Below are 17,042 nucleotides of genomic sequence, written 5' to 3' on the forward strand. Positions count from 1 at the left end.
CTAATACAATATAACTTTGTACCTTTTTCTATTAATAGCCCCAGTGAGTGCTGACAAATGTTTGGAGTTTACCACAATGCCCACATCAAAACCCTCAAATGGTACGACCACAGAGGCTGTGAACTCTCAAGCCAGTAAGCTAATGGACAAGATGCTAAATATCAACCTAGGACCAAGATATATTTTTAATTACTGCTGGCATTTTGCTTCTGCTTAATCCATTACATAGGAGCCAACACCATGCCTTTTCCTCCACTATCTGACTTCATCCATTGCTAGGACTCAGCTTTAGTCCGTAACATTAGGTAGGAGGCCAACCACTTAGGAGGTTGAGCGACTGACCTGCCTGACACATCTGTACCACAGACAAAACCAAATGCAACCAAAGCAGCACACAAAGTCCTTCGATAAGCACTGCTAATGTTTTGCAGCATTTTATGGTTCTTAGGCAAGATGTTATATTGAATTCCAGGTTGGGATAAGGTCTTTATTTATACTTCTCTCGTTTCCTGATAAAAATGAGATGAAAAGCATTGCTGTGGAAAGGGCCAGGCCTACGAGACAAAAGACTTTAGGGTAAAATCTTTGCACCGGTTGCTAATAGATGAGCCATTTAACATTTTTAAGCTTTGTCCGTCTAAGTTATGAAATGAAGATAAAACATTTCTCCCCTGTTTTCTTCCTTTGCATGTTGTGGGGTCACATGACAAAAATTGATATATATGAGAAAGATTTTTTTTCAGGAAAGTGTAATATAAATGTTAAAGTGTGATATAAATGTCAAGTTATATTTTGTGATCAACATAACTCTGTTAATGAGGTATAACCGGACTATGTATGTTTGTCCATGTAACTTGCTTATTTTTCTGAACACATTTGTCCCTCTTCTGACACCGATCCCAGTCAGAATTTTTTTTGTCAGATGCTTAAATCAATTCCCCTTTATACTTTCTCTCTGTCTAGTGTTTGCTTAAGTAGAGCCAGAAATCAAAAGTATAAACACAGAGTATTCAGCAAGTGGTCTTCCAAAATCAACTTAGTCCATTCTCCCCCAATCTTCTAAGATTTTTCAAATGTTACCACGTAATAGGGATATAATCACAGCGACATACACCGGGGGCTCGAAGTCACCAACCACAAGATCATGACCTGAGCTGAAATCAAGTCGGAGGCTTAACTGACTGAGCCACCCAGGCGCCCCAATACTTAAATATTATTAAGACAAAATATGGATGCAGGGATATCCGGGTAGGAATAGAGGAATCATTTTTCACTGGGTGTGAATCAGTGAATGTACCTGAGAATGAAGTTTTATGTGGGGAGGCATGTGCCCTCCTGAGTCACATTTATACCCCAGTTTACAGGGCAGTATTCACTGACGACTCTAACCAGGGCGTTTGTTTGCCTTAAAGATTGCCATAGTAATTCTTAAAATAAAGTGGACTTTATTTTACTGAGGAGCTCTTTGGCCATTTTATTCAAAAATGCTTATGAGTTAAACTGCATGTTTCATCATTATGATATTGTGTTTTACGCGAGGCATTGCAAAGATCCTAGGGTAGATAGTATATTCGGTTTTCGTGGCAGAGAAGTTCAAGATGATTTCTGATAAAATCCAGTTAAGAGCTATCTTTTTTTTTTGAAGAAACACTCAAGTTAACATTACAAATATTTAGTAAAAAGTCAGACTCAGGGGACACCTGGGTGGCTCAGTCAGTTAAGCCTCTGATTCTTGATTTCAGCTCAGGTCATGATCTCACAGTTCATGAGTGTGAGCCCTGCATCTGACTCCGTGCTGACAGCATGGAGCCTGCTTGGGATTCTCTCTCTCGTTCTCTCTTTCTCTCTCTCTCTGCTCCTGTCCCCCAACCCTCTGTCTCAAAATAAATAAATAAACATTTTTTTAAAAATCAGACTCAGTGAAGATAACTGCAATCATCTACACAACACACACCTGAGCATACATGCACACACACACACACACACACACACACACACACCTTATTAAATATACTTAGTAAAAAGACTTCCAGTTTGGGCCATTTCAATATTAAGTGAACAGTTTATAGATTTTAGATGATTTCTACAAATCACCTAAGGTTTACTGGCAAAGTAAAATTGAGGCTTTTGGGGGGCCAAGAGGTTCAGTTCTCACATTGTATCTAAATGAATAGGTTTACCTTTCCTGGCCATAGGGGGCTAAATTTTTACACCACCATAACCAAAGGTTACATTAATGGGCCACATTTGAGATTTAGTACTCTTTCATGGTATCATTTTCATTGAGGAGACTATATGAAGACTAACTTAGGGCTGGCATCCAGGCTGCTCAAAATATAATTCCTGGAAGAAGCATTTCCAAAATTCTACCATTCTTCGTATAGCACTACTTGGCAAGTTAATTTATTAAAAATAAATAGCGTATAAATCACAGCCCCTTCTTCTCCACCTCATTTTCCTTCTCTGTCTCCCTCTGTCTATCTGTCTGTCTCTCTCTGCCTGAGTAATTATTTCTAAATTTTAGTTTTAAATTTTTAAATGATTAAAATACAGTCACATTGTTTAAAAACATTTTGAAGTGATAGTGACAAGTGTCTCATTTGTGTTTCTTTTCTTTCTTGTTTCTATCTCCAGTATATCCTTGTTCATTCATTTTTTACAAATATACAAAGCTAATCTCTCGTTCAAAATTTTATTTTGCATTACTTCTCTTTAAATTTGTTTTAATGTTTATTTATTTTTGAGAGAGGAGAGAGACAGAATGTGTGGGGGAGAGGGGCAGAGAGAGGAGACACAGACTCTGAAGCAGGCTCCAGGCTCTGAGCTGTCAACACAGAGCCCTACGCAGGGCTCGAACCCACGAACCAGGAGATCGTGACCTGAGCCAAAGTCAGATGCTTAACTGACTGAGCCACCCAGGTGCCCCTGTATTAATTACAAATATGGGCATGTGTGTTTTATATGTTTATACACATACACACACCATATCCATAATCTGTGTAGGTTATCTATTGCCACACTCCAAACACCTCAAGACACGGTACTTGAAAACAATGTATTCTTTCTCAACATCCTGTGGGTTAGGAATTTGGACAGTGCTGTTCTGGGCCGTACTTCTGCTACACGATGTCAGCTAAAGTCCTTCATCTAGCTGCATTCAGCTACTGATGGGGCTGAGTTGGAAGACCTAAGAAAGTTTCACTCATATATCAGGCACTGCGATACTCCTGCAGGTAACTTCTCTCTTTCCGAGTAACATGGGTTGCCTTGCAATATGGTGGTCTAACAGTTGGACTTTTTGCATGGTAGCCGGCTTCCTAGAGTGAATGTGCTAAGAGGTAAAGGGGAAAGCCCTAAGGCATTAAATCCTTATGTGATAGGATCAAAGGATCTAGCAACCACCTGTGGGTCATATTTGAGATTTAATCATTTTTCATGATTGCTTTTCCATTGATGAGACTAGTTCAGGATTAATCGTAGGGTTAATATTTTAGGATTCATAATCTTCAGCTTAATCTTAGGGAAACTTAGAGTCACTCCTACCACATTCCACTGGAGAAGTCCGCAGACCACCCAGATTCAAGGGGAAGGAAATAGATTCTTGCCGTGAGATGAATGGCAAAGAATTTGCCGCCATCTTTGATCACAGTATCTGTTTCCTTTTACACAAGTTTTAAAGCCCACAGACACCAGTGAATCAGTGATTGAAAGATGTCTGCTAATATACCATGAAAGATTAGATTCCTGTTTTCAAAAAAAATCATCAAATTACTGAGAACTGTTGATGGAAGATGCAGTACTTTTAGACATAAAAATAGTTTCTCAAAAAATGAACTTTTCATCACAACCTCGTAGGTTTGCTGCAAAGCCTACATTTTTGTAACACAATATGTTGTTAATTAAAAAAAAACACCTCACCAAAGTATTTTTAATCGCTTGGACATATCTTGACTGCCAATTTGTGGAGAGGCTAGTTTCTTCATGCATGCTTTGACATATACATTAAACCCTCTCTTACTATTCTCTTGAGAATCTAATTCCCATCAAACCTGTGACATAACCTATAACTATCACCAGCTTCTTTGTGGAAGTTTACGATCTTCATGATATATGCCTTCTGAAATATACGTCTGTAGGCTTATGGTAAAATTAATAACACCGAAATTAAAACTGACAACTCTGAAATGATATGCTGCCCTTAGCATATGGAATAACTACCGTGAACACTTATGGGGTTTGTTGCAAGATTATAGACAGTTACCCAATAGGGGATAACTTCTGAACTGTGTTGCTAAATCTCATTTGACAGGTTTTGGATTTGGTATAATTTTTCTATAGCATCGTAGTGTTGGGTGAGCAATATGTTAGCTATGATTCAGATGACATTTTATGCCTAAGCTCCTCGGTCTTTCTCCTCCGCGTCTTCCCTCTCTTCCCCGTCACACCCTCCTCGTCCTTCCCCCTCCTTCTCTATACACTCAATCTTATCTAAATATTTTAGCAGTTAGTTCATGGCTAGGGGATTCTTTATGAAATATGATAATAAAAAACCCTTTTGTCTGGCTGCGCGTCTGAGTGTGCACATCTGCAAGTCTGAGGATACATATCAGAGGTTTATCTACCTATCTGCCTTTCTATCTGTCTGTTGATTTATTATGTTTATACTCTTATTTTTTTTTGTTATGGTAGGAATGCAAGTTGCAAGGAGTTAGTCCCGAACACTCTGTTCAGTGATCCAGTCTTTTGTGCAACCTATCTTGGCCCCACTTCATGGGTTCACATGTGTACACACACACACACACACACACACACACACACACACTGTCTTTTTTCATCAATTGGCATATTTAACCGTTTTTCTGGTGAATGAAGGACTGCTGTCCAGATTTTGACTTTGTAAAAAATAGCACCGTCCCCGTAAAAGAAACGCTTATGCAGTTTGGAGGAAAATAACTAAGAATTGGTTGCTACAATAGTAAAGAAATACTCATCTATGGTAATTCTGCTAACACTCGATCATTCTATATACCGGAAGCTATGTGGGATTAGTAACAGATGAAACTAGGAAATGGGGCCAGAGGGAATTTGAGGTGCTTTTAAATGTATTCCTCCTCCTCTATTCTAGTTTTATCTTGAAAACAGAACTTATATAAACATGCTTCAAACAAAGTAAATAAAAAATGAACACATATGTGGTTTTGAGCAGGGACGTGACTCCCCACTCAAACTCACGGGCCTTTCTAAAGTTTGTCAGAAATAAGGCAGGCTCTTGCTTCTGATATAGTTTAGATTGGGTTGCCATTAACTTTCTAGTAACTGTTCCTAAATGATTATCCTTTGATGTGAAATCGTTTTATAAATAATAAAATGCAACCCCCATGCCGTAGACATTCCTGGTTATCTACTCAACTGTCCAATTCACTCTTCGTTTGTGGCAACAGAGTTTCAGCAAGGCATATTAAATGCTCGTGTCTCCAGCCTTTCTTTCACTTAAGAGTGAGTTTGGTTTTGAACAATGAGTTTTGTAAGCAGGTAGATATCCACTGGCAGAGTCTTGGGAAGATTTCTCTTTCTTTACAGAAGCGATGGTGCCACTCTCCTAACACTTCTCCTTTCTTCTTGCTGCCTTGAATGAAGTGATGGTTACCTTGGAGCAGCCATATTATTGTTTTTTTAATGTTGATTTATTTTTGAGAGAGGGAGAGTGAGAGAGACAGACAGACAGACAACAAGTGGGTGAGGGGCAGAGAGAAGGAAACACAGAATCCGAAGCAGATTCCAGGCTCCGAGCTGTCAGTGCAGGGCCTGACATGGGGCGCTAACTCACAAACCGTGGGAATCATAACCTGAGCCAAAGTCTGACCCTTAACTGACCGAGCCACCCAGATGCCTCTGGAGCAGCCATATTGTGACCACATGGGAAGAGATGATATATTTAAGAGTCATTGGCCCTGACAATGTACAACTGCTATACCCATGCTAGTAACTAACTGCCTTCTTCTGTAATTTACTATAAACTAAAAAAATAAAAATAACTTTTTACTTGTTTCCGCGATTGTGTCTTTTGTTGCTCTTAGCCAATTCTAACTACTTTAAATGGCAAATAGGTGAAAAGACTCATTTGTGGACATTAAATTAGTAATTTCAATGGTAATTTTTCTGTTGTTACTGTTGTTTTGCCTGCATTTTTCTCTTTGCTTACCTCCAATTCAAATAGGTCCCAGATTCTGCACTTTGATGACTAGGGATGTTTGCAGTATACTTCCTGGGTATTTCCTTCAAAAGCTTATATCCACTGAAGAGTTTAGAGTTGGAGGCAGGGGTACTCCTCGGTCTAAAAACAAAAGTCCCTGGCTTGGGGGAAACCAGAGGGGTCTGCAGATCTAGTGAACCCTAAGGACCAAGGGTTGGGATGATGATTTGGTGCCCACCCCCCATGACCAGAGGCATAAGAGGCCTCTGCAGGGCTGCCCAGACCAATCCACATAGGAAACAGTGCACATATCCCTTCTCTAGGTCCCTGATCTATGGTAGCAAGAACATGCTCTGATGAGGCTTGATATCACCTGGACAACTAGAGTAGGTGTAGGACCTAAGGCTCCTCTATAATTAGAGCCACGCAATTTTGTGGGAGTTCTGTTGTTCCTCTTACTCTCTGGAGATAACTCTGAGCATGCAGGGCCAAGGCCCCCTTTTAGAAATATTGGCTAATTTTGCATTGTGCATCATAATTCCCATATAAAAAGTGCATAAAACATAAACATGCAGCTCAGTGAATTCTCACAAAGGGAATACCCATGTCGCTCCAGAAATAAAACATGGCCAGTCCCCAAAACCCTTTTCACGGGCCCTCTCAGTAACCATTTTATCATTCTTCCCCAAAGAGAATCCTGATTATTCAGTAAATTTTTTCTTGCTTTTATTTACGGCTTTGCTACTTAAGTATGAATTACTAAACACTAGCTGTGTGTATTTTTAAATGTTTCATAAAAGGGATCGTACTTTTCATTTTGGCTTGTGGCCCTTTTCACTCGAAATTATTTTGTTTGTGAAATTGATACATATTATTGTGGGTAGCTGCAATTCATTAATTTTCTATCGCAGTGTAGTATTTCATTATTTAAAAACACACAATTTGTTTAGCGGTTTCGTTGTTGAAGAGAATTTGGATTATTTTCAGTTCTTAGAATGAGAATTCGGGTGATTTGAGCAAGAGCAGCCAGGCTCAAAATTAATATGCATAGCCACCCACCACCCCCCCACCAATACATGTCCACCACTACAAACTCCCACAGTAGTTACTTGATCTGTACTTGAACTTCTGTCACAGAAAGAGTTGATCACAGTGTCCCCAAGAGATCGTTCCTATTTTGGCCATAATGTATTGATTCAGTAAGGTTCTTGGCTGCAAGTTTCTCCAATGAGTGCCTTCCTGGGAATTTTGAAATAGAACAGAAGGAGACAATATGTCTCTGAGTTGTTAGAATACGAACTGTAAATCAAGAGCTATTGGCAGCCATGTTTTCCAAGTGGACAGGAGAAAAAATTAGAAATATCTGCAGAGGAAGAAAAGAAAGAAGAAGATGCCCAGAGGGGCACAACTATAAGACTGTAAAGAATCCTGATGATCAAATTCCAGGTTTCAGTTTGTTCTGAAGTTTTTACTCCCTTATAATAAATGTCCCATTGGCTTAAGAGAGTTTGAGTGAGCTTCTGTCACGTGGAAATACAATAGTCCTAACATTACAGATATTTTTAACTATTTAATTAAGACACTATTCACAACAATTTCTTAAATAACGATATTTATCAATAATTTTATATTTGAGAATTCAAGTATCTGGTACTTGATATTAATGTGTTGAATGGATTTGGACAAGTAAAAGAACCTCCTGTGACTTAGTTTATTCATCAGTAACATATGGAAGTTTGGACAATAAAATCTCTGAAATTTACTTTATGTCTAACACAAAATTATTCTATCAGAGTGCCAGTAGGCAAACTTATTATTTGCACTTGACTTTTCAAAGGAAGCAGTGAGGAGTCTGGTGATAATTTATTCTAAAAAAATTTGAAACCAAAACACTTCAGAAGTCTTCTACTTCTTAGTAAATCATGCATTCTCCATTAGAATATTTTCTGGTGCATAGCAGGCACTCAGCAAATATTTGTCAAATGAAAGAATGAATGAATGAATGTCCACTTGAGATGTTTTATATCCCAAGATCTAGAACACTGAGCACACGTTTTAATGATATCTGTTTTCATTTGGCCCTTACCATAAACCCCTAGCCTTTACAAAGATCAAACGCAACCTTTCAGACATGTGCGTTTCCGCTTCTGGGTGGATTCAGAACTGAAGGGGTTAATGAAGAGTCGGATGCCTCCATAGGATTTCTGTGAAGCACAAAAAGTACAGTGCCAACAAAATCCCCTGAAGAGTAAACAAAACTTGGAACTGTTGCAAACAATAAATTGTCAATACCTTATAGAAGCAATGGATAATGAAAACTTATCATGCCTATAGTTAGTATCCTCTTTAAAAGAATTTACAGAGTCTATGAAATTAAATTCTGTGCACAGTTCTCTTAATTTGTCCTTAATTAAACAATACTCCATAAATGGTGCATTCAGTGACCAAATGTTCAGAGACAGCAAAATGGTGGGTCCCAAGCCATTAGGAATGAAATAAAGGCAGTCCCTGGAGAGTCTGCAAGAATCTGGTCTCTCTAAGTGACAACTGATGGTTTAGGAAGATAATTAACTTTGCAATTACAAACTGCAGCTTTCACCAGTGCTGTTTTTCCCCCAGTATAATCTTTTAAATGTTGGATTATTTCCTATCACGTGAAATAGTTTGCTTGGAAAAGAGAAAAGCACACAAATACCCCACTCTAGGCTGCTGAGTTCATCAGGAATTAAATCTTTATTGATTAATTTAATGGGTATTGTTTTTTATTTCTAATGTTAGATCAATATCCATTTAATGTGCGATGCTATGCAGGTTCACAACGCTAAAATTTCAGCAGTAAATTTATACAAATAGCAAAACAATATTTAGATTTCACACACAAAACCAGAAAAGATAGATCTTTTATTTTTTATCAGAAAAGAAACGTGAAATTGCTGTTCAACACATTAAAAGATAAAACTTTTAAAGAACCCTTATTCTGCTTTAGATTAGGTAAGTTTATGCCATTTTTTTTTCTGCTTAAGTGATTCTCTGAAAATCTCATTACTTTGTTTATTATGGATATTTAAATGACTTTCATACCAGAATAATCCAGTTTTCCTTCTCCTCCCCCAAAGAATTCAGTCTAGCCTAACTATACCTGGCCAACTTTTCTTAATGTCAGCTGACACTATCCATTAGGCAAATGTTAACAGCAAAGAAGAATTCTTCTTCCTTTTGCTTTTAAAATCGGACTGCTGGAAGGACACCTTTGTTGTGTCTATGTAGACAAAAATTTTGAACTGTAAAAATATCATGGACCAATTCTAGACCTCAAAAAACCCATCTTTTTCTCAATACTATTCAACTTATCAGGTGACAAATCTCCTCTACTTTGCTCCATGTTCTGATTATTTATGTTTCTAAATAGATGTGCTTTAGTGTGCATGTTCAAATGGCTTCTGCCATTCACAGCAAATACACAGGACGGTAGTCTTTGAAAGTTGACTCACTCATGCAAATACCAAATTGCCTTTTGTTAACATTATATTGACAAAGGCAAAGAATTACAAGGCATCTGAGAGATACCCTGGTTCTGATTTGGCACCTCAAAAAGTCAGAGAAAATCTGTCAGAGCATGTCCACGTCGTTAGGCTTTTTCATAAATGCACTTTGGTTTGATCAGAGACTCTCATGTTGTTAAATAACCTTTATATGTTTTTCTGAACTTAGGCAGGTTCACCTTACCTCCTTCCCTCCCTTCTTTCCTTCCTTCCCTCTCTTATTCACTCATCAAATATTTATTGAATTCATACTACATACTAGTACTGAGCCAGAATCTATGGGTTCGCACACACAGCACATTCAAGGAAATCACCGTTGATGGCAGCTGAAGTTCTTTGCTTGTGGATGACAAGTATACATAGCCACTGGGGTCTCAGGTAAATATAGAGAAATGGGCTGCTTTTCTTCCCAGAGGCCTAGTTTCTACATTGCCAGAAAGCCCAGACAACTTTCCTTATCCAACCCCATTTCCATATCCACTTAGCAAAATTTCTATCTTTCCCTAAGGAGAAGAGCAATGAATACAAATTATACACCTGACAAAAGCCCATATTCTTTATAAAACTGTGCCTGTCTCCACCTTAATCAGCCTCCAAATTACAGGATGCTCCCTCTCCAATGCCTTTCCATCTGTTTCCTACCATTTGCACCTTTAAATTAACCTGGCTTTGGCCACAAAGCTGAACTCCAGTCCTAATGGCACCTGTACATCTCCTGAGCTCTCTGGGACCATCTCTCACTTGCCCTCTTGGTGACTTCTCATTCTTCCTGGTTCTATTTCCTTGACCCACTTTTTGTTTTGCATCACCTCATCTTCCATTGGGGTCTTCTCTTCTAGCCCTCTTACTTGATCACATAGTTTTCATTCTTTCTCTCAGCTCTGACCTTCTGACAAATGCCCTCAGAACTTGAAAATTTCCCACAGTGTAGCCCCGCCCTGCCTCTGGGTCTAATGGGATTTCTAGCTGAGCCTGGCCTACATCCCCAAGAGTGGGGAAAAGAGATGATGAAGCGCATTCAACTGTTAACCCCTAGTCCAAAGTTTCATTGCCTCCTTTTTGGACAATTATAGAGGCTTCATAACTGGTTTCTCTGTATTTATTCCCCCTAACACTCAAGCTTATTCTCTCCCATTTCAAGATGAATATATCTATGGCTTATTCTGATTGTATTGTTCTCCAACTCTTGCCACAAACCTTGTGCTTTATTCACTGTTCACTGCACAGCTCTTGTGGTAGGGAATGTACAATACTCATCCTTGTGTTTCCCTGACAACTAGCACAGGACCTTGGTAGAGTATTCAACATTTATCCACTGGATGCTATTTCCACTCAATATCAATGTGCATTTTGCACAGACAATTTTCCACCAGTCAATATGGGAACCACCAGCTTAACAAAACTTAAATAAGATTTCTTTACCACAGCACTTCCCTGAGCCTTAAATATACTAAGGTACTGGTAATATTCCAAAAGGAAGATAAAGGATATGGTACTTGACCAGGAACACCTTTTTTTTTTTTTCCCCTAGGGCATCTTGAATAGCTGGTGTCAGTGCCCTGTGGAGCACACATTTAGTGAAACACTGTTCAACAAAGTAAAGTTTTAAGTAATTAGAGAGTAATTAAGAAGCTTCCATGATTTAGTCCTCATTTCCCTTCCTATTTATCCTATTTACCTTCTATAAATTTCTTGTTACTAACTTAACTTTATATTCCAGGAAAAAAGGCTACTTACTATTCCAACAAATCCTATGCTTTGTCTTATACCTGGGTTTTTTCCTCTTTTCTTCCTCCCACTCTCCCATCTAATCTTCTCCAGTTAAAATTTTGCCCATAATTTAATGCCCCACCCAAACTGTCTCTTTATCCATAACATTTCGGTTTATTGCTTAACTAAATATGGTTTCCTTGTGTTCTCAAATTATATACTACCGTTTTTATGGCATGTATCTCAATCTATTGGATATTGTGGCTAATAGTGGGCACATTTCCATTACCAATTTACAAATTCTTAAAATAAGACTGCTGTACATTGAATTCTCACCATGAACTAGCTACTCTTCTAGATATTTCTTTCATTAATTTATTTAGCCATTCATCCATGTATATTCCTTCCTTCTCTGATCCAGCCATCCATCATATTAGTTCTGGGGCCAAGCATTGGGACTACGAAAATAAACCAGGTGCACAAAGCACATTCCCTCACATGGTTTATATCCTCGTGGAGGAACATAGGTCATAAACACGTAAAAAAGAAATAAAGATGACTATTTGGAAAGTGGCAAGTGATATGTAGAGATTGAAACCCAATAAAGGTATTGTGGATAACTGAGGAATGGGATTACTACATTAAGTCAGAATGGTCAGGGCATTTTGCACATCCTAGCTCATTTAATCCTCAGAATAATACTTTGAATTGCTTATTGCTATTACCAGTTTATATATGAGCAAATTGAAACTAAGTGAAGTTCCATAGGTTGATCAAGGTCATTCAGGTCATCAGTTTTAGAACAGGGCTAACAAATATAGTTGTATAGGTTGCGCATTACAAAACCTCAAAAAGCACCATGTAAATGGTGTCTCTACCAGTCAGGATTAGATAGAGAAGCAGAACCACTCCAGATGTTGTAGAATAATGGATTTATGGTAGAGATGAGGCCTTACATAACTGTGAGAACTGATAAAGAGTCCATGGGAAATCGGTTGCTCTTTGCCCCATGGGGTTGAAAGTCATTGTAGGTGATCAAGACTGATAGTGCTAAGAAAATATTATATAAAGTGGGGGAAAGCAAGAACAAACTGAAAGCCCAAGGAAAAGAAATGGATTCCACAGTGACAAACTGGAACCCATATCTGTGTCTTACTGCCCCCAACCCCAGTGAGCTGGGCGATCTGCAGGGAGCGCCAGCACCTTGGACCTTGTGCTTATACTTACACCTGGCCCAGGTCTCAGAGAAGCTGCACTGGAGGAGCCATGGCCTGGCTGCTGCCCAGGCCTAAGAGGTGAGCCATGAGATCAGGGATAACACACATAGGCTATGACAGAACATGTTGCCCTCCAGTGAACTTACAGTCTAATGGCTGCTGCCTCTGCATCTTGTACAAAGTTCTCTTGTGACCAGCCCTGGCCAGAATCATACAAGGAACAGAATTCTTAGAAATGTAGCTCCAGCTGAGTTGCATGCTTTTGATTACACAGTATTATCTCCTTCATAAAACACACAGGATGCCTCATTTTCACGTACTCACAATACCTACCGAGGAAAGCGGACACTTGCTTAATATTTAGTAAATAGATAATTCACATAGTATTGTATAGGCCTCACCTGAAAGTGAATCTAGAGAATAAAATTCTTACATTCTCCCAGTTGACTTTGTATCAAAGCACACAGTCTAGAAAAAAAAAAACAATCACTTTGACCAGAGGAATGTAGAATGATCCCTTTGTCATTGAAACACTTCGTTTTTAGGAGAGCAGGATTAAGGGTCCCATTTCAAAAGGTAAACATTGTATTCTGGCATTGCTAGACCAGCATTGCCTGGGGACAGAAGCGTCAGCATCACCTGGGAATGTGTTAGAAAGGAATATTCCCGAGTTCCACCCCAGACTCCCCGAATCAGAAATTCTGGGGGTGGAGCCTACCAATCTGTGTGGACAAGCCCTCAAGGTAATGGATGCACACTCAAGTTTGAGAATCACTGATCTAGAGATGCTAAATTCCTGGGCTACTGAATAAAAGGAGAAGCTGAATGAAGTCCCATTTGATGAATCTGCATGTTTGGTGAGTACAAGAAGTGACACAGAATCACTAAGCTGCAACTTTAGACAACACAGGATAGCTAGTCAGGGGCGCTTGGGTGGCTCAGCCGGTTGAGTGTCCGACTTCGGCTCAGGTCATGATCTCGCAGTCTGTGAGTTCGAGCCCCGCGTCAGGCCCTGTGCTGACAGCTTGGAGCCTGGAGCCTGCTTCGGATTCTGTGTCTCCCCCTCTCTCTGGCCCTCCCCGGCTCATGCTCTGTCTCTCTCACTCTCAAAAATGAATAAATGTTAAAAAATTTTTAAAATAAATAAATAAATAAATAAATAAATAAAGGATAGCTAGGCAAAAGTGGACAAAGTAAGCCAATATTAGGAGCAGGTACATCACACAGATGCAGATAAGAAAGAGTCACCCAGCCAACATGTAGGGGATTTCTCCAGGGGTATATGGCAGCACCTTTTCCACACATGCTTTTGACAGGTGGGGAGTCAATTTCCGGTTATTGGGCAAGCTCTGGGTAATCTGACGAGCTATACATCATGGGTTGCCACCCTGTTAATCAGGCACTTTGATACAAATGATCATGGAAGGGTGACACAACCACATCGCATTCTCTAACTTACGTGTGGTCACGTCTCTCCTTAAGAAAGTCCTTGTTTGTCTAAAGGAAAGTCAGTCCCTGTAGAATCAACCATTTAAAAAGCCTGGAGATAACGTGATTCGGATTAGGGCTAGGATTCTCAACTACCCCACCTCCTCTGCCTGCAGCTACTTCTTAACCCAGTCCTAATCTCACTCAGTCCAGACTCCTGCTTCATTTCCCTCATCACAGTCACAAGCTTATCTCCCAAACTCAATGTCTGATATTATGGTAGGATAATATTTTGAAATGCTGATCACCACGGGGGGCGTTTTTCACACTTTATCTCCTCCTTGTTCCTCTGCTCCTATGATCAAAGCCGAAGACCTAACTCTCTTTGGCTTTACTGTTCCATCCTGCTAAGACTTTGGGGGACTTTAGCAGATTTGTCAACAGCTGAAGAAAAAGGACTCAACTAGAGACAAGATGTCATCGTAAAAAAATACTGAGGGGAAGATTTGCCTTTGGCTGAAGGTTAGAGATTCAAAAGGGAAGAGAGAAAAGATGAAATAGAACTTCTTCATGGCCTGATAGTGAGAAGGATTTCAGAAAGAAAATGGTTTATCAGGTATGTGTAGGCCTGGGGGAGCAGAGGAAACCTCAAAGAAGGATTTCGGGGCCTCAAACCTAAAGGAGATAAAACAGAGCTCCCAGGACAGTGGGGGCCATGGCAGTATCTCTGTGGACAAATGACTCATGACTGGTTCTACAGCATTCCCTTCAAACACCCAGTCACTGTAAAATTCCACAAGTGGAACATGGAAAACAGCTAAAGTTCAATTTCTCTCCAAAACTATGATATGGGCTGATTTATGGGGAAAAAAAGGTGATATTTCTTGTACAACTAAGCATATAGAATGGAGTTAACGTTTCCTAAGCCTGTACCTTTTTTCTCACTAGGATTATGTCTTTTCATTTACTTTATTTTGACAATGTACGGTACAGGGAAGACTTACTATCCTGAAATGAACTTAAGTACCACTGGCTTGGCTGCTTCTGGAGGTCAATTGCCAGAAACAGGGGCGGAACGTGGGGGGCAGATTTAAACAGACTCTAGATTGAGTTATTATAATTGGACATATGAATTCCACGTTGAAGGGTTGGATATCATTGTTACTAACGGTGTCCCTACAGTATCTAATTTGATAGTTCATCCCTCTTAGCCTAGTAGGAGAGTCAGGCTGCCATATATCATTGTTTATATAGAAAACAATAAAGTATGATATCCTAGATAAATAGAATTAAATCCAACACACTTGAAAGATAGAGGAGGATGGAGATTGGGAATGTATCAGTCAGGGTCCCCATACAAAATAGATATATTCTATTAAAAGAGACCAATTCTGTAAGGATTTTTGTTTGTTTGTTTGTTTGTTTGTTTGTTTACAAACATGTGGATGTAAGAGGGCACAGGGCAAAGAGCCATCATCCAGGACTTAGAAAAGCTGAGCTGTTATCATCCACGGTCCAAAGGGGAGGAAGAAGTCCCAGGACCTGGAGGGAAAGTTGCACGGTGGGAGGCCTTAAAAAACAACAACAGTAGATTCATTTGAGAGACACAACCAGAAGTGAGTTCACAGCAAGGATCTGGGAGAGATACATTCCCAGATCTTACCCTATTACCTCTTTCCCATCTCCACCTGGAGGGCTCCACATGCTGAACCCAGCCTGAAGTCACAGGACTTGAGGACCTAGTTGACATTTTCTATAAACTATGCTTTTCCAGGCAGAGGGCAGAGGAGAAAGGTGAGCTTGGATCTGGAGGGCAAACAGACAAGATGGCCTCGAAATGGTGTCTCTATGATGATGTCTCCACAGTATTTTGAAGGACCCTTAGTTTTCTAGGCACCTAATGGAAGGAATTAACTTATAGTCCTTTTACAAGTTGGTTTTTTTATGTTGATAAAATGATAAATTCCAGCATTTTCTGAGCATGTTTCCACCTATTAGAATAGGAAGGATATAAGGGACAGGTCAGGTCAGAGCATTTTCACCCAAGGACACTGAATTTCAAACGATAGTCCATGTATTACTATCATGTCCCCTCTCACCATGGATTGAATTGTGTCCCCCCAAAAGATGTTGAAGTCCTAACCCCCAGTTATCTGTGAATGTGACCTTATTTGGAAATTGGATCTTTGCAGGGGATCAAGTTAAAATGAGGTTATTAGGGTGGGTCCTAATCCAATATAACTGTGTCCTTAAAAAGGCTGCAAAGTTAGGAGAGAAACGGACAAGCACACAGGAAGAACACCATGGGAAAATGAAGGCAGAAATCAGGGTGATGCATCTATAAGGCAAGGAATACTAAAGGTTGCCAGGAAACCCAGAAGCTAGTCAGGAGGCAAGGAAGAGATTCTCTCTCACAGCCCTCAGAAGAAATCTGCTCCGTCAACACCCTGATCTTGGACTCCTGGCCTCTAGAACTGTGAGCAAGAAATTTCTATTGTTTAAGCTCCCCAGTTTGTGGTATTTTGTTATGGCAGCCTTTGTAAACTAATACACCTGTAACCCCAGTGTATTCTCCATGATTCTTTTTGTCTGCTACAAAATACATATGCTGATGATAAGAAATATTCTGCTCGTGTTTACGCAAAACTTAATAGAAATGATTGGGACGTCTACGGTTTTTAATAAGATTTTGCTTCCCAACAGAGATACCTTTATCATGAAACCAATGAAATTTAAGCTTTAAGGTTCCCCAATTACATCGACCCCATCTAAGGCCCAGTACCTAATTTTAGACTCTAAATCGGCATTCTTTTTCTTAAAGAGGGTATCCCAGATTATAAAAACGTTGGACTCCACAAAATCTGAATCCACTCTTTATCTCAACTTTGGTTGTTATAACTTCCAACTGCAGGTAGTTACTCACACAGCTGGATATAATATCTTTATATCCTA

Source organism: Panthera tigris, chromosome C2, assembly GCF_018350195.1.
Source record: "Panthera tigris isolate Pti1 chromosome C2, P.tigris_Pti1_mat1.1, whole genome shotgun sequence".
Lineage (NCBI taxonomy): Eukaryota > Metazoa > Chordata > Mammalia > Carnivora > Felidae > Panthera > Panthera tigris.